General features: G+C 47.1%; 1 protein-coding gene across 6 annotated transcripts in view; it reads right to left on the bottom strand.

The window, feature by feature from the left end:
- The window catches only part of PTPRM (protein tyrosine phosphatase receptor type M), a 746,259-nt gene that overhangs the window by 34,736 nt on the left and 692,991 nt on the right, over positions 1-18,532 (bottom strand). The window lies entirely within an intron of this gene.

Below are 18,532 nucleotides of genomic sequence, written 5' to 3'. Positions count from 1 at the left end.
AACCAACTGCCAAGTCTAAGAAGCTTTTGAAATCTCTCTCAAATACGTTTTCCAAATTTTTATTCCCTCCGCCACCATCTTCAGGCTCTGGTAACTTCCTGCATCCCCTCCATACTAGTAGCTGCAAAAACCCTTCCAAGTGCGATCCCAATGGCACTGACTTGCTCTGCTCAGTAAACTTCCATTTCCAACCACTGCCCATGAAATTAAGTAGAAATTAAGTTTGGCCTGGCAGGTAAAGATCTTTTTTGTATTTGGACACAACTAGCATCTTCATCCTTTTTTTTTTTTTTTTTCACTACTCTCCTTTCTAACCACATATATTTTATCTTCAGAGACAAGCGGTTTGCCTGATCCCCAAGCAGACCTCATGGTCCAGACTCCTACACATGCCATTCCTTCTGTTCAGGATGCTCTCCTGCCACTCAGATATTTTATCTAGCTGAACATTTTATCCATTCTTCAAAGAATATCTCAAATGCTACACCGCTTCAAAGTCTTTTCTCCATGCATGCTCTCTGTTGGTGCTCTGATAAGATGTGCCAGTTCTGCTAGGATGACACCCTTCTGACACCGCGTTATACCTGCTTATTACCTGCCAGCATGCAAAGGGCTTTCAATTTCTGCACACCCAGCAAATCCGGTATGTGTCCCATACACAGAAAATACGCAATAGGTACATGTAAAACTGAATTTCATGGAGACAAGCATAGGATCATCGTAGGAAGGACAATCCCAGGTTGGGAAAATTTACAAAAAGAAATATGGACTGGGGTGGCCTTTCCCAGAACGCCAAACACCTTGGTACACCCATGTTTCCGGTGTGGTGCAGGCTGGTTGTTACCTTAGCTGCTTCCTCATGAAACTTTCTGGCAGCCAATTCACTGCCGTTCTAGATAAGCCTTATCACCTTTACTTGGGAAGATGTAAGCCAGAAACATCAGGAATTGGAGATACAGTGCAGCACAAGACAAAGATGGTCCCTTGGGGGCTTCCCTGGTGGTGCAGTGGTTAAGAATCTGCCTGCCAATGCAGGGGACACGGGTTCGAGCCCTGGTCTGGGAGGATCCCACATGCTGCAGAGCAACTGGGCTCGTGAGCCACAACTACTGAGCCTGCGTGTCTGGAGCCTGTGCTCCGCAACAAGAGAGGCCGCGATAGTGAGAGGCCCGTGCACTGCGATGAAGAGTGGCCCCCGCTCGCTGCAACTAGAGAAAGCCCTCACACAGAAACAAAGACCCAACGCAGCCAAAAATAAATAAATAAATTTATTAAAAAAAAAAAAAAAAAGATGGTCCCTGCCCTCATTAAATTTTTAGCTTCCTTAGGGAATCTTTTTTTTCCCCTCATGGGAACATTATCTGTGACTTTATAAAGGATAATCATTTATAAATATTTTGACTTATCCATATTTCAAAGATTTATATCATGGATACCTGTGCCAGATCTAAAATATTCCAGAATAACAGAGATCTATAACTTCTCCAGTTCTTTTCCGAGATGTAAAGTGAGTCTGAGCAGATCATGCATATTTGTGATGTCTAATTGGATAACAACCCTAATTTCACTCATAGAATGTCTAATTACTTTCACAATGGTAATTAACAAAGATGCTTATATGGCACATACCAAAGTCTCCTCTATTTTAGGGGACTTGCTTTTACCTTTTTGTGACTTCAATCATGCAAGCACAGGGTTGTGGATAGATACAAAACTACGAATAGAATATATACATGCACTTTTAAAATTAAACAATTCTCAGGAATTCCCTGGCGGTCCAGTGGTTAGGATTCTGCGCTTCCACTGCAGGGGGCACGGGGTTCCATCCCTGGTTGGGGAACTAAGATCCCGCATACCACGCGGCCAAAAAGAAAAAAAAAAAAAGAAAAATTAAACGTTTCTCAATGGAATGAACACATAAGTCAAAAATCTGTGTATTTCTCCAAAAATTACAAAGTTAACCTACGTTAACTAGGTATACCTTGTCTAATAAAAGTGCCTTATTAGAATGCGATTGCTGTAGGACATAGTGTATAGTCACCTATTCTTCTCTTTTAGAGTCTTTACCCACCCCATCCCCAAAGTTTCAATAACTACGGGTGTGGAGGCTTCAATGCCTGGGAGTCAGGGAAACCAAAAGCCTCTGCAATGTACCAAAGGCTTAGAGCTTCTCTTGGGTACTGTTCTTCCAGTTCCCTTGGGCCAGCTCAGTTCCCAGGGATCTTGACCCTGCCGGGCCCTCCCGCCGGCTCTGCCATCCCCCAACCTCCTGGGTGCAGCTGGGCGCCCCCTGGCGGTGGCGGCAGAAAGCGCCTTCCAGGTGCAGGGGGAGCCAGGGGGTGGCCACATCTAGCTCCCCAGGCTGGCTGCACGTTACTGTGACCTTCGGGGCACCTTGATGTCTCTGTCGCAGTGGTTCTCAAACTTCAGCAGGCATCAGAGGATCCTGGAGGCCTGTGACAAGTGCTGGGCCCCACCCCAGAGTTTCTGATCAGTAGGTCTGGATACGTGTGGTTCCAGAATTTGCGTTTAAGAGGCTCCCCGGTGATGCTGCTGGTCTGCGGACCACACTTTGAGAAGCAAGGATGTAGACGACAGCCTGACTACAGAGGCTGGCTCTCTCCTTAAGGCTGCGGTGAGCCTGGGTGAGTCACTCAGGTTTGCTTAATCTCAGGTTCTTCATCTGCAGGGGGTGGTTTTTATTCCATCTCAGAGGGCTCTAAGGTTAAGGCAGGGGTTTCCAAATTTGCACGTTAGAATCATTTGGGGGGTTATTAAATTCCAAAGCCTCGGCCACACTCCAGGCCAATTAAATCATCATTTTTAATGCACATCGAAACCACAATGAGGTATCACCTCACACTGGTCAGAATGGCCACCATCAAAAAATCTACAAACAATAAATGCTGGAGAGGGTGTGGAGAAAAGGGAACCCTCCTACACTGTTGGTGGGAATGTAAACTGGGACAGCCACTATGGAGAACAGTATGGAGGTTCCTTAAAAAACTAGAGTGACCATATGATCCAGCAATCCCACTCCTGGGCATAGATCCGGAGAAAACCATAATTTGAAAAGATCCATGCTCCCCAATGTTCATTGCAGCACTATTTACAATAGCCAGAGCAAGAAAGCAACCTCAGTGTCCATCGACAGATGAATGGATAAAGAGGATGTGGCACATATATACAATGGAATATTACTCAGCCATAAAAAGAACAAAATAACACCATTTGCAGTGACATGGATGGACCTAGAGATTGTCATACTGAGTGAAGTCAGAGAAAGACAAATATCATATGATATCACTTATATGTGGAATCTAAAAAAATGGCACAAATGAACTTATTTACAAAACAGAAATAGAGTCACAAACATAGAAAACAAACTTATGGTTACCGGGGGTAAGGCGGGGAGGGATAAATTGGGAGATTGGGATTGATATATACACACTACTATATATAAATAGATAACTAATAAGGACCTACTGTATAGCACAGGAAACACTACTTGATACTCTGTAATGGCCTATGTGGGAAAAGAATCTAAAAAAGAGTGGATATATGTATATGTATAACTGATTCACTTTGCTGTATACCTGAAACTAACACAACATTGTAAATCAATTATACTCCAATAAAAATTAATTTAAAAAATCATAATTTCCGGGTAAGACACGGGCATCCGTAATTTCTTATAGCCCCCAGGCGACTCCAAAGTGCAGATGTGTTTGGGACCCACTGGACTGAGTGATAACATCTGCCCTAGAGCAGGTTCATTGTGAGTATCCCCCCCAACCAATGGAATTTCTTAATTTTATTATGATGATAGTTTTGTGGTGATCTGGACTGGAGGCGACCACAGGCAGTCAGAGGGCACAGATCCCCCTGAATGCCTGAAGAGGTGAAGCTGGGTTTCCTGGTGCAGGGAGAGGGGAGAGCAGAGTGTTGAGTGCTGTGCCAGCTCTCTGCTGGGGAAACATGGGCAGAAGCCAAGGAAACTCCGGCGTGTTCTCTGTCCCTCTTTCCTGCACACCTATTCGGGGCACTGGTGGGCAAGTCCACTCTCTCACCAGTGAGGTTTGATTAACGCCCAACAGAAACTAGGAAAGGGTGTCCTGACTTGTGGAGGAGAATCACATCCAGTAGAGCCGTGAGAAGCCACAGAGACAGTTTCCAAACAGTTTCCTTTTCCAGATCATCACGGATGCCAGACATAGACTTTCACGCTTGGATTTTGCTTTGGAATCACTGGGTTCTTGCAACTGTGGCCTCACCAGTGGCTGGCCTGAGGGGAGAGCCAGCAGGGGCCAGGGCCGGTCTCCTTCCCCTTCATTCTCTCCCTGGCTTGTGTCCTGAAAGGAGGAAACGAAAGGCCGGCCCAGGGACCAAGAGTGACTCACTCCAGGGGATGAGCTGGATGGTGGCGGCAGAGAAGCTGTGGACAGGCCCCAAGCACAGGGGTCTTTGGAGGAGGAAGCTCAGGGTCAATTATGCTTCCTTCAGTCTCGCCAGGCCCAGCTTCAGGAACAGATACCGAATAGGGAGGCTTGAAATGACTTTAGCTGCCTGGCCTCTTGGCGTGAGTGAGGGTATGAGGGGGAGAGGGGCAGGAAGAACAGAAGCACACGCTGAAAGCATCCTTCTTCTGTATACCTGATCACAGATGGCTAGGTTTCCGTGGATGCTCCCGTAACACCAACTCTCTGGTTGGCAGGAAGGGGGCTGGGGTAGAACGTGAAGGTCTGCTTCTGTGCTCTGTGCCTGGGCCCAAGGACTCATTTTGCTAAGAAGCCCATGATCACGAAGGGTTAAGCGATTAAATGTCAGCCCTTCAACTGCGGGTACCACTGCACCACCTAATAGACACAACCGACAAGGAGGTGGAAGGCAGGAAAAAGACAAAGGCACTGGTACAAGTTTTGGTTTGTCAAGGGGTTTTCAGCAGACTCTTTCTTTTTCTGAAAGGAGACATCCGAAGAGACAGTGACCACGGTTCTATTAATAGCTGAGTGCGGCTTTGCTGGGGCCGTTGGTTGGCAAGAGCAAAAACACTGCTGGGAAGCACAGTGACCATAAAGGGCCCCAGCCAAGAGCAGCTGCTAACGAGGCTTCCAAGAGAACAGATCTATTGCACACATTTTTTTTTTTTTTTTAAACAGAACTCTCACAGCAATGAAAACATTCACTCATTTAAATATCCTGAAAATGCGGATTGCTTTGGTCCCAGAGTGATGAAGTAAGACAGATGTGCGCTGGCTTTTATCTTGTTAACTTGTGGTGTTACAGCCGGTGACGCGTATCCTCTGAGCCTCAGTGTTCTCGTGCATAATATGGGATAATAGCACTGATTTTTTTTTAAGGGAGGTTTTGAAGAGTAAGTGACACAGTCTATATAAAAGTTCTGCATAAGTACCTGGCTTATTGTAGGTTCCTAGCTCCTCCCTTCCAAACCTGCTTCATCTGGGCCCTGGGGCCTCCTTTGGGCAATATCCTTGAAGGCTGTTTCAAACTGGCACGAAGTCAGGAACTGCTGGAGGTCTGGATAGTGTGAATTTGGAGGAATCACTTCATGGCACCAGCAAATCCCTCTTTCTCACCTTCAGGCTCCTGCCTAAGGTTCCCCCTACAGGGCTTCTGGTTTTCTATGTGGTCTTCCAATAGCATCTATTAATTAATGGACACATAATACTTATAATATGCACAAGGTCATATCCATATCCGTCACATTTGTTTTCATCTGCTGTAAAGAAACATGTGGCCTGAAGCCTCCTGTGGAATTCTGAGTGTCATCTTGCAGAACCCCCGAGAAATGTCTTGCTGCTTTTCTCTCTGACCGCACATGGATGACAAGGGTCCTACCCAGCTAGGTCACAGAGCATCAGCCCTTTGAAGAAACACGTTTACCCAGGCTGCTTGTTCCCCACCTTATTCAATAGACTGGCCTTGACTTTTAGCCATTCCCCAAATTTAAGTCGTCCTGCTAATAGAGGGAGATTTGCCACCATTGAGGACAATGAAAATGTGTGTCACACAGTCTAAAGGTGATTCTGAAAGAAGACATTCAGAAATCTTTTAAGCAATGACAACATTATGACAACATATATATTATATATACATATTATATATACACATATATAATATTATATACAATATACATATATGCATATATATCATATATTATATATAACATATATAATATAATATACACATACATGTGTATACATAATACATACATACACACCTATATATTATATATACATACATATATATATACATCTCCTGAGGTCCATCGGAGGGGACATTTCTTAGAGAGATATCTGACGTATCTTTGAGAAGAAGATTCCATATTTTCTCTCAATGGCAGTCTCCCCATGTATCAGGGTAACAATTTAGATCAGCAGGACTGCAGTCCTCTAAAGTTTTTTATCTGTTGTCTCTGTGTGGGTCACAGAGCCGTCCAGGCTAGACCATACGGGGGTCACCATCATTCCAGTCCTAGAACGATCTGACTACTAGCCCCTCACACTAATTCTGCGGGGCACGAATTATCCCTATTTATATCCATCATCTGAAGTGGAGAGGCTGAGGCAGACTGGGGAGCTTTGAGGGCTCCCCACCACGGCTGCAGTGTCGTGATGCCTCTGTCTGTGCTCAGGGCAGCGGCGTCCAGACTGTCCTCCCGTCCAGACAGCCCCAAAGGCCATGATGAGCAGAGACTAGGCCCGGCACGGCTGGGGCGCTGAGAGGAGAGAGGAATGAGTCTAACGCTGGTGAAGAGGCTGGTGTGGAAATAACCGACCTGACCCAGGGCAGAAGGAGGCAGCTCAGTGGTCACAGCCGCACTGTCTGGGTTCAAAGTGTGGCCCCACTAATGAGCTGTGTGACCTCAGGCACGTCACTCAACCTCTCAGTGCCTCCATTTTTCAGTTGTAAGATGGGGATAATAATAATGGTTTTAGAAAGATTAACTACATTATTGCTTGTAAAGCTCTTAGATCATGCTTGGCAGCAGTAAAATTAGCAAAACAAAAACTGCTATTGGAAGGTAGAAAGAAGAACCTTAAATCTAAAGGAAGAGACCCAAAGCTTCACAAGGGAGACCACGTGACAGATGAGACCAGAAAGATGAAGTGCAGGTTCCCAGGGTGGTGGAAGGGGGAGGGCACTGTGGATTGACAAAGTTGGCGGGGGGCATCTCCGGGAGTAGTCCTGAGTCCCTGATCGGGGGACGGGGTTTGGGGGTTGGAGGGGTGGGATTCTCCTGACCTCGGTAGGAGACAGTCCCTGTTGCATGATTTCCAGCTGCTTCTGACCCTATCCTGGTGGACCTTCCTGGTGCTGTGTTTTAAAATAAGAGGAACAGTCTTGGGGTAGAAAGTGTGTGTTCGAAAAGTGGGGGGGCACGCAGGACATGGATTTCTGTACGACCCACATTTGTAAAGGGCACTCGTTCCTTTTTGTGAGTGTACACAACCCCTGGAACCACCGTGCGGCTCTGTGCAGCTGAGCCAGCTGCCCTGCCAGCTGGGCTGCTAGGTGCCGCATACACACCGGATGCTGGGATGTGTGTGTGAGTGTATGCGTGTGGGCTGGGAGCAGTCGATCGCCTGGGTATGTGTGTCAGGCACCTCTGTTACCAGCTGCTGAGCAGACGCTGCACACCACGACAGATACACCTGTGGCTCAGAGCAGGTGAGCTCAGGGACTGTGCCTTCCACATCCCCCAGGTTTCCAGGATGTGACCTCTCTGGCTTAGTTAGTTATAGACCTGGAAATGTTCTTTAAACGCCACACACACAGACACACACACAGGCGGACATTCTTCTCGGCAGGGGGGTAACATTTTACTTTTAAGGACCACGGATAAAGAAGGTTCTCTCAAAAACTCGCATTTAGTGATGGCGCAGCGTGGTGTGACAGGAGAGGCCTGGTGGGCACGCAGGAGGGCTCGAGGCTGATTCTAGCTGTGTGACCTCGTGCAGGTCACAGACCCTTTTTGGTCCTCAGCATCCTATGTGCAAAAAAAAAGGACAGTAGACCACATGGCTATTAAAATTATTCCAGGTCTGGGAAATCGATTTCATGACTCTAGAATGAGGTTCTTTGGAAGCCATATAGCTTAGTGCTCAGGAGGGAGGTTCTGCAGTTCCAGTCACAGGCTGACAGTTACTAGCTGCATGACCTTGGAGTAGTTTCTTAACCTCTGGAAGTTTCAGTGTATTATCTATGAAGTGAAGATAACAATAGCACTCACATCACAGAGTCACTGCGAGGTCTGAAGACCCATCGCATCAGAGAAGGTCCACTGGCTGCCATCTTTGCTTCATGTCAGCATCTCTATTACTAAGAAGGGAACAGCTCACGGTGTAGAGCACCAGGTGCTCTACTGATTATAAGAGCTCACACTTGATGGTCTCTACCAGAATGAGAGAGACAATGAACTTCAGTTTCAGAAACATGAATCTGGGCTAAATCCCTTGAGGTAGTCTGAGGTGCACACTTGTCCCAGTTAATCTTTTGGGGGGAGGTAAATGGCTCCAGGGGTCAGGAGCAAAAGAGAGGAACTTAGAAAAGGCCCCTGGGTCTCAATATCCTCACCTGTTCTATAACCCTCTTCCCTAGATTATCACAGGAACTGCTAAACACAGCAAAGACTTTGAAGAATATAGTGACACAAATACATGACCTGCTTAATTGTTGACTGAACCTCATATAAATAGTCCTGGGTTTGGGATGTATGTGATTCAACCAGTTGAATGGATTAAAACTCCTACAAATTCACTCTTGATATTGGATTCTCCACCCAACAACATCAGAAAAGAATCTATCTTTGGTGAGGTGATGACTGTACCATCCTTTTCTAGAACAAAGACTTCTCTGTCCGTCCAGGATTTTCAGTGATAAGCGTTCTGTTTCTATTTCAAAAGTAGACAGTCTGAAGCTAAAAGAGGTGAACCCAATGTCGGCTTTTGAAATATCTATTTCCTCCCATACTCTTCGTATTTATTCCCTTCTGTAGGCTAATTCTCCACTATATGTCACGGTTCCCTTCAGCTCTTTCCTTTCAGACTCTATCTCTTTTTACTTCCCAGTGAGTAATCCAGTGAAATCCCTACTAGTTAACTCATCTCCTGGCTATGAGGTCAGTCCACTTCTGTAATCCAGCAGCACCTCTGCAATTTTCAAATAACGTTACCCAAATGCATATTCCTTAATCCTGAGGTTTACAGGATGAGGAAGCAATGTAGTCCACACCTTCTTGTCAGGTGTGAAGGGGGTTCTTTGGTTGGATTTTATATCAGAGAAGTGTCCAGAGTTGTCCCACGTTCTCATTGCTGGAAACCTGGTCCCAGAGAAATGGGGCAGTGGCTTAAGCCGTAAACTGTTGTCCTGATCTGGTCGTAAACATACGGCAGATACTTTGAGAGGAGAAGTTCCGAGGCAGTGAACTCTGGGGTTCTGTTAGCCAACTGAATTGAACCCTACTTTATTGAAATCCCTTAATTAGTGAAAGGAATGTAGACATACTGATGTCTTGTCACTCGGTGAATCTGAGAGCAGTTGTACACAGACCGTAACCCTGCTCGCTGCATTATTTTGCCTCTTTGGCCCTCTTCTCCTAAGAGGTCCCCAGCATTTACTCACCTATTTCCTTAGCCAGATAACCCCAAGCCTTCAGGAGAAGGCAGGGCAAGGCCTCAGAAGATGAGGTCAGCAGACTTGGAAAGTTCAGAGAAGGAAAAAAACAATTCTGCATTCAAGATAGGACATCATTTACGGTTTTCAACAAGTTATTCAAGGATAGGATATACCCGCAGTGTGCAAAGAGGGGGGAAAGCTCAATTTACTTTTTTCTTTTTTTTTTGGCCATGCTGTGCGGCTTGCGGGATCTAAGTTTCCCAACCAGGGATTGAATCCGGGTCCTGGCAGTGAATGCGCAGAGTCCTAACCACTGGACCGCCAGGGAGTTCCCAGAGAACTCAATTTTCAAGTGATGTGAGTGGAGCAAAAGAGGAGCTCTGGCAGCTTGGAGACCATCCCATATTGCATCCGATTCTACTGCCAAGAAATTACAGATGTATGCAGCCCGGGAAGGTACCCGTGCAACAGGGGCTGTGATGCGTCTGTCCCAGCGCACCTGTCCATCTGCCACGTCCAGGCCCCTGCCCTCTTAAGCGCTTTATGACACTAAGGCAGGTGACCACCTACATGCACCCCAGAGACATGGCAGGTAAAGTGAGAGGCGACAGAGCGAGCCAGTGAGGATCCCAGCCCAGGCCAGACCCAGATGAAGACGAGGATGTTCCACGGCCGGGCACCAATGACAAAGCGGCACGAATGTCTGCAGGAGGCAAGCGACGGGGCTTGACGGTGGTGACCATGAATGTGGGCACCGAATGTGGGCACCCGACAGTCACCTCCGCGGGTGCAGCTGGAGAATACTGAACAGCTGATCTGCACTCAGCTCGCACTACCTGGGGGGCCAGGAGAGCGAGTGCTGGGAAACACCTGTTATTCAGACCCGCAAACATGTTTCAATCCTAGCCATATGAGAGATGGCCCATAAGAAAGCATCAGCTGACTCACCACACAGAAAGAATCCTCTAAGAAGCCTAATTTATAATTCATCTATCTTTGAGTAAAAATGACTTTGCCTTCTGTTAAAGGGACAGGATGGATTGGGCTGAGTTACCAAGAACATCATACCAAAGGGTTGACTGGGGAGGCCAGATGTAGCCTCCTCTCTGTCGTCACAAACAGAGCTGTCGTGATCCTCACTGGCGCCCAGGGGACCACGTCACACACACACACGGGTGGCTTGCGCCTGCAGTCTGTTCTCCCGACTGGAAGAACCAGGCGAAGGGGAGCAGTGAACAGAAGTTTCCCTCGAACGAGTCGTTATCTCGCACCAGCTTATCTGTTCCTTTGTAATTATTCTTCCACCTCTTTAGAAACATTGACTGAGGACTTCCTAATACTTTCTATGTGTCTGACCCTGTGGGATTCACAAATGACATACCCTAGTCTTTGCTCTCGGAGGCCTGTGGTCTGGGAGGGCAGAACGGTCCCCAAGGGTGTTTAGTTCCTTCTTGTACCTGATGGTGTGTCCTCCTCTATAACTGCAGGGTGAATGTTTTGAAGGTGGGCGCCTCTCTTCTGTTTCCCTGGCCTCACCTACAGCAGGGTACGAGGTCACTTGAGCACTGCACCTTAACTGGCTGCAGGTGCCTCAGCAAAGTCACAGGAGTGGTGGACAGACTCCAAGGGGTTAAGGTGTCCAACAATGGCAACGGCAGAGAAACAGAGCCTGTGAGAAAAAGGTATGACTGGTCCTGCCTCCACCCCAGGAAATTCATTAATTCACTGTGTCGACTCACGCAGAATTCAGGAAAAAAGAGACAATGGTCTGCACTTAGAACAAACAGCCTGCTGTTCCCGACAAGGCAAAGAACATTTCTGAAACTGAGGTAAGTATGTGTGAGCAGGAGAGAGAGAGAGAGAGAGAGAGAGAGAGAGAGAGAGAGAGAGAGAGAGTGTGTGTGTGTGTGTGTGTGTGTGTATGATGCGTACATTTGGGAAGAACCTTTTATCAAGTACAGGAAGTGCGGAAGTTGTGAGAGAGATCTAGTCTGGTTACCCATGTAAGCAAGTGTGAGGGAGGGGAATAGCTAGCCTTAAAAAAACGCATGCATGTACACACACACACACACACACGCTTATTTGCAGGGACACTATGAGAATAAAGGTTACAGAAGTTGGGGTTAGCATTACAGATACCTTTTCTATAAGAAGCCTCATTACTTTGAGCTTTAAAATGCAGTACTTAGAGAAACAGAAACAGACTCATAGACATAGAGAACAGACTTGTGGTTGCCAAGGGGGAGGGAGCTGGGGGTATGAGTTGAGAGTTTGGGATTAGCAGATGCAAACTATTATCTATAGACTGGATAAACAACAAGGTCCTGCTGCATAGCACAGGGAACTATATTCAATATCCTGGGATAAATCATAATGGAAAAGAATATGAAAATGAATATGCATATGTATAACTGAATCACTTTGCTGTACAGCAGAAATTAACACAACACTGTAAATCAACTCTACTTCGATAAAATAAAAAAATAAAAAGGCAGTACTGAGTGTTTAATGTGAAATATTCGATAAGCCTTCAGGGAGACTGAAGAAGAAAGGTCCGTGGTTTTCTCCTTGCTTTATTCTGAGAGGATCTGTTTTCCTTTAGTCTCCTATTTTTCACCATTGCCACCCAAATTAGTAGTCAGTGAAGTGTTTCCTAGTTAAATGAAGTTGTTTGTGCATATCCTTTATACCACAGTTTACCTTGCAGTTAAACAGACTGGTTATCCAAATTGGATTAATGAACATTAAGTGATGGTGATGATTCTTTATTAACTTTCTGGGCGTAAAGTAACTATTTCTGTGCACAAGGGGATCTTCTTCCAGATGCAAAAATCACATATGGGGTTACACAGAACACGATGGGCTGCGCATGGATATCTTTATTAGATGATTGCAAGGGGCCACATTTCCCCCGAAGACCCCCTTCCTGCTTCCTGCCTCAGAGGCGGTGCTGCTGAGCATCGGTTAAAAAGATGGAAATGTGCTCAGAAGGTAAGATTGCTTGATATGCCAGTTGATAAACCAGTGGATTGTCATAGGCAATTCTGAGAACTTTTGAAAAGAATACGTTCTCTCCAAATCCGTAGTCAGATTAGATCATTTTCAAAAGAAGGTCTATAAATTATAGAATGTGCATCTTTTATGGTCTGCATAAATTATGTACAGACGGAACCTCGCAGAATTCGTCTCATGGGTACCTAATCACGCTGCAATGTTCTGCTCTAGGTCTTCTACAAAATCCGTGTATAATAGTGCAGAAGAAACAGGAGTGGATGCCTCTCTCCCAAGGAAGTGACACTCATGGCTTTGTACTGAATCACTCCCTTTACAAAACCCAGACTCTGTGCTTTCTCCTGCTGCTGGTACTCAGTGCAGACACCGTGGGTGCCCGGGGGGTCCTGAGGCCACGTGGATTACGGCACATCTGGGCTGATGATGCATCCGTTACTCAAATGGATCTCTGAGCCAACATGTAATCAACAAAGAGCCATATTCTTCGTATAAACATGGAATTTTACAGCTCACTGGGCCAATTTCCCTTCCTGTCGGGGATGTGTGAACTCAGGCTTGGAGGCGAGAACTGGTTGGTTCCCAGCTCACTGGGTAAAGCCCATCACGTCCCTCTCGTGGTCACCTGTTCACAGCCCAGTCAGTTCTGGGAGGAGCTGCCTCTGGCTCCCAGGATCCCAGGATCCCTGTGCACCCAGGTCCAGCTGCCACCACTGAGCCTTGCTTCTGTCTCTCTCCCCCTCTTACCTTCTCCTCAGAGAGGAGCACGCCAGCTCCTCCTCTGGCTGAGCCTTCACCTGTGCTCTTGACGGCGCCCTAAAACGGCTATTTGCTCAGGCCACAGCCTTGCTCCTGTCTTCATCCGGGAAACCTGCGTTATCGGAGCGGGTACCCTCCCAAATCTGTTGCGTGTGTTTCTGTCACATTTATTCGCCTGCATCCTCATCTGTCTCTGTTCTCTAGGCTCAGAGGAAAAGACGTCTCCCCTCCTACCGCTGACTTGAAGACCTGCACTCTGGATGCATCCTCTCCTGCCTCCTCAGCTGTCCACTTTCTAGCAGCTCAATCTCCCTCCCTCTCCTGGTCCTTTCCTTAACACGTACAATTGTCAAAGGTCTTCCTCCTGTAAAATACCCTTCGATTGTAAATGCTCCTCTGCCTACAGCCCTATGTCTCTCCCTTCCTTTCTCGGCTAAGCTTCTGACAAGTTTAAACTCAGTCTACACCTCCTGATTTTCTACTCCTGCCTCGACCCTGCAGACTGCCTTCCATCCTCACCATCTGTAGGGAGTCATGTTGTTTTCTATCACAACATCCATTTCATCCATCATCCTTCCCGATACATCCTTGACTTCCTCTTGGAGACTCACTTCATTCCCATGGGGTGGCTTGTTAATTAGGGGCCCAGGACGGCCAGGGATGAGCACGAGAACCGACCGGGGGGAGACGATGCTCTGTCCTCGTGATTTGAATCCTGAGCACGGTGAAAAAGCCTGGAAATTGTTGGCACCCGTCCTCTGAGCCCCTGCACCCTGGCCAGACTGTCTGGCTGTGGGGCCCCTCCGATCACTGGCCCTCTGGATTTACTGCCGTCTTTCCTGTCTGTGTGCAAGTCTTATTCTTCAAAGTAACATTTTGAGCTCCTAATACTCTTCCAACAAATGTCCCTTCGGCTTACATTAGCCTGAGTTGATTCCCGTTGCATACAGTCAGAGGACTCTGGGAGGTCATCCCTCTGAACCACTCAGGCAAAAGGTGACCTTCTCCTTGTTAAATCCAGTGGCTCCCTCCCTGCCCTGGGACTGCTTCCTCTCTGTAGCATCTCCATCATGACCCTCTCTCCACGTCGCTCCCTCACTGCTCCTTCGGGGGCTCTGTGTTGGTTGCAAGAAGAGGCCCAGTTCCTCACATGCACACCTGCCTCTCTACGACAAAGCCTCAGTCTCTCCCCCTTCCCCACGTTCATTCTGAGCACAGCTGCAGTGTCCCTTCGGGGTCCTGTGGTTGCCTCTGCCTGGAGCACCCTGCCTTCTTTGCTGGTTCAGTCCCATTTGCCCCTCCACACTCAGGCCCGTGCACCGCTTTGTCTGGGAAGCATTTATTGACAAACCCTCCATCCTCAACTCCCGGTCTGATGAGGCACCTTCTTTCTGAACTACTGTAGCAGCACTCTGCAAAGCCTTAATCATAGGATTTAATCACCTTGCTTGACTCCCCATTGCTGTGGACATACACTTAATGCCTTTGTAGCCGCAGCCTCTTGTGTGTGTACACACTGGCTGGTGTGTAGCATATGCTTAGTAACTGAGGGGGTCCCCTCCCACCTGCTCTGTGATTTTCCTCTGTCACCTTCCCCCTTTCTCTTCTTTTTTTAAATTGAAGTATAGCTGATTTACAATTTGTGTTAGTTTCAGGCACAGCAAAGTGATTCGGTTATATACACACATACGTATCTATATATCTCCACATATCTATATATATTTCTATTCTTTTTCAGATTCTTTTCCCATATAGGTTATTACAGAGTATTGAGTATTGTTCCCTGTGCTATACAGTAGGTCCTAGTTGGTTACCTATTTTATATATAGTAGTGTGTATCTATTAATCCCAAACTCCTAATTTATCCCTCCCCCTTTCCCCTTTGGTAATCATAAGTTTGTTTCCTATGTCTGTGAGTCTGTTTCTGTTTTGTCAATAAGTTCATTTGTGTCATTTTTTAAGATTCCACATATAAGTGATGTCATGTGATATTTGTCTTTCTTTGTCTCACTTCCCTTAGTATGATCATCTCTCCCCTTTCTCTTCTTGGACCTTCAATCTCTGCTTCCAATTCTATCTTCTCTTCAGACTCCCTGGTATGCTCCTATCCACCCTACACAGACACACACAAACACACAGACACACACAAACATGCACACACAGAGACACACAGAGACACACAGCGGCAAACACACACACCGACACACACAGACACACACACACCAACTCCATCACCACATCTTGATCCTGCTTCCCTCTAGGTGCTGCTTCATCTCTTTCCTTGGATTCAATTCTCCAAGAACAAGCTACACTAATGTCTTTATCACACGTGTAGCCACTACTCCATGGCCATTGGGGTCCTGGTTCTATGGCACACTGCAACCTGGTAGGTACTGATGACAAAGTGAAATTATAATGGGGCCATCACAGTACAGGCAAACAGAGATGGAGGCGGGCGGCCATTGAGGACCCGGCTCAGACACGTCCCTGCACCACTGAGAGCTTGAACTTCCTGTGAACCATACCAAACTCAAGGACACCAGCCATCTTTAAAACAACACCTGCCAGCTGCAAGCTACAAGCTTCCCTCTTGTAACTATGCAACCATTGCAGACCCCAACCAATCCTTGCTTCATCGGCACCCTCACTCCTTTCCAGCTCCAACTGTAATTCTTGATAAACAGCCCATGGAACCATGCAGGTTTTGCTTTTATAAGCCTCCCCCATTTTGCAGTCCACAATTCAAGTCTTTCTTCCATCAGTGTCTCCCGGGCTGCAGTCCTAACAAACCCCCAGTAAACTCTTTATTTCAATCAGGTCTCTTGTTTCTGAAGTTTTGGTTAACAACACTACACTTAGTCGTTCACAGGGAGGTCCTGGGGAATGGTGGAGACAGCCTGGGCTTTGGAACTAGACAGACTAAGACTCAAATTCTAGCTCTACTCTGTGCCCTCTGCCAAATTACAACCGACCCTTGAACAACATGGGTTTGAACTGCGTGGGTCCCCTGATGAGCAGATTCTTTTTTCTCACTGAATACGAGCACTACGGTACTATACGATTTGAGGTCGGCCGAGTCCACAGGTGTGGAACCTTGGATATGGAGGAACAACACGCACAGACAGAGGGCTGACTACAAGTTACAAGCGGATTTTCAACTGAGCGAAGGGTCGGTGCCCTTAACCCCTGTACTGTTCAAGGGTCTACTGCATTTAACCTCGCTGAGCCTTAGTTTATTAATTTTGAAAACAGGACTCTTTGTATCTCATAGGGCAGCTGTGATAATTAAGGAAGTAAGGCTTGTTCAATCATTGAGGGGAACACCGGGCACAGAGCAGGTGCTCAATATACTGTGTTCCTTACCCTCCCCTGCAGTCCCATGCACCTCGCTCTCTGCAGCTTCCCTCACGCTGCTCACCTGCATCCTCTCTCACTTGTCACGGTTCCGGGTCTCGTGGTTATGCCCCATCTCTCTTGCTCTTCTTATCTGACTCCATCTCTAGCCCTTCCCTGCCCCTAGATATAGACGTCTTCCAGGGCTGTCTTCAGCCCTCTTCTCTTTCTGCCGAGGATGCCATGCTTCTGTTTCAGTGGTTATCGCTTCACATCATACTTTTCTGGTTTGCTTGTCTTTCTCTTAAATCGTGCCAGGTCTTTTCATCTTGCCCTCTCCAGTCTAGCCCAAAGCCTAGCACATAGTAGATGCTCAGTAAACGAAGGGAGAAGCTCACATTTCATAGTTTGTGTCTTCAGCTCACGCATCCCTCTTCCTGGAAAGCCCCACGTTGTTCATTCAGAGTCTCAAACTCAGCATGCCCCCAATACATTGATGAATCATGTTACGGCTTTATTAAAACTGCTCTTCTTTCCTTCCTTGGTTGGGAAGGGAAGGGATACTCATTCTTGGTTAATAGCCTTTACATCAATCCGAGTCACAACCCAGTAGAAATCTGGGTTCATATTCAAGCTCCCATCAGCATCCCCAAATAACACCCAAATTATGTGTCTCCCATAAATTCCAAATGCCACTGAGATAGGCTGGGACCTGGGACCCTTTACTGGAGTGCTTGCACCTGAACGAATGTCTCCTCCAGCAACAAAATACGAAGAAACTGTAAGGGACTAAAAATAACTGCACATGTGCAGTTGGGGCAAATTATGAACAATAAGATACAAGAAGGCCACAAACCAACTGTCACTTCTGAGGTGCCGGGAGCAAAAGCAGGGCTGATCCCAGCACCCGGCACCACCCAGGGGGTGGGCAGACCACCTAAGCCACTCCTCTGGCCCCACCCACCACTCCGCCCCCACCCTCACCCCATTTAAGGGACCAGCTCGCCCCGCCTCAGGGAGCGAGCAAGGGCACCTGTTTCTTGTTTTCTCTCCCTTGTGCAGCAGCACGATCCCCAGTAAAGCCTTGCCTGGATCCCTCGTCTGGCCTCTTATCAATTTTGATTGATTACAGAGTCCAAGGACCCGGGTGGGTATCACCCCTGCCACAGCCCGAGCCCACCACGTCCCTCACCGAGTCTTGCTCTGGCCTACCCTGTCTCCATGCCCTTCTGTAACCCTTCTAAACCTTTCTCTAGCGGCCACTAGAACTGTCTCTCAACAACATTAATTAGGACATAGGATGCACCAGCTTCATGCCTTCCGTACACCACACAAGCACACCCCCCACTCCCTGCTCCTCCTTTGCCCTCCTAGAAAGGTATTTCAGACCCCTACGGACAAGACCTCAACCAGCCTCCTGCCTCCCGGTTCACAGTACCTCCCCATCAGGGCTCCAGCCACCTGCGTCAGACCACTTGCTCCTTCCCGATCTTTCATTTACTCCCCTTTCTCTGTTTTCCCTCAACTGGTTTCTGTCTCATTCCTGCCATTTAAAATCTCTTCTCCCATTTAAGTCCAGCTCCTCACTACCTCCTCCATGCAGTCCTCTGAGATTCCCTTAGGCAGACTCAGTCCCTTCACTAGGGTCACCATCATTCTGACTTACGTGTATTATACCTGATGGTTTGAATGTTCCCTAATACCATAGTTTATGTTCTTCCAGGACAAGTGAATTATAAATACCTTTGTATTTCTTAGTGCCTTGGATACAGTAAGTGTATCATTAAATGTT

The sequence above is a fragment of the Orcinus orca genome, chromosome 15 (assembly GCF_937001465.1).
Source record: "Orcinus orca chromosome 15, mOrcOrc1.1, whole genome shotgun sequence".
Taxonomy (NCBI): domain Eukaryota; kingdom Metazoa; phylum Chordata; class Mammalia; order Artiodactyla; family Delphinidae; genus Orcinus; species Orcinus orca.
Note: the sequence above shows the minus strand (reverse complement) of the source record. Positions and strands in the feature narration are given on the sequence as shown.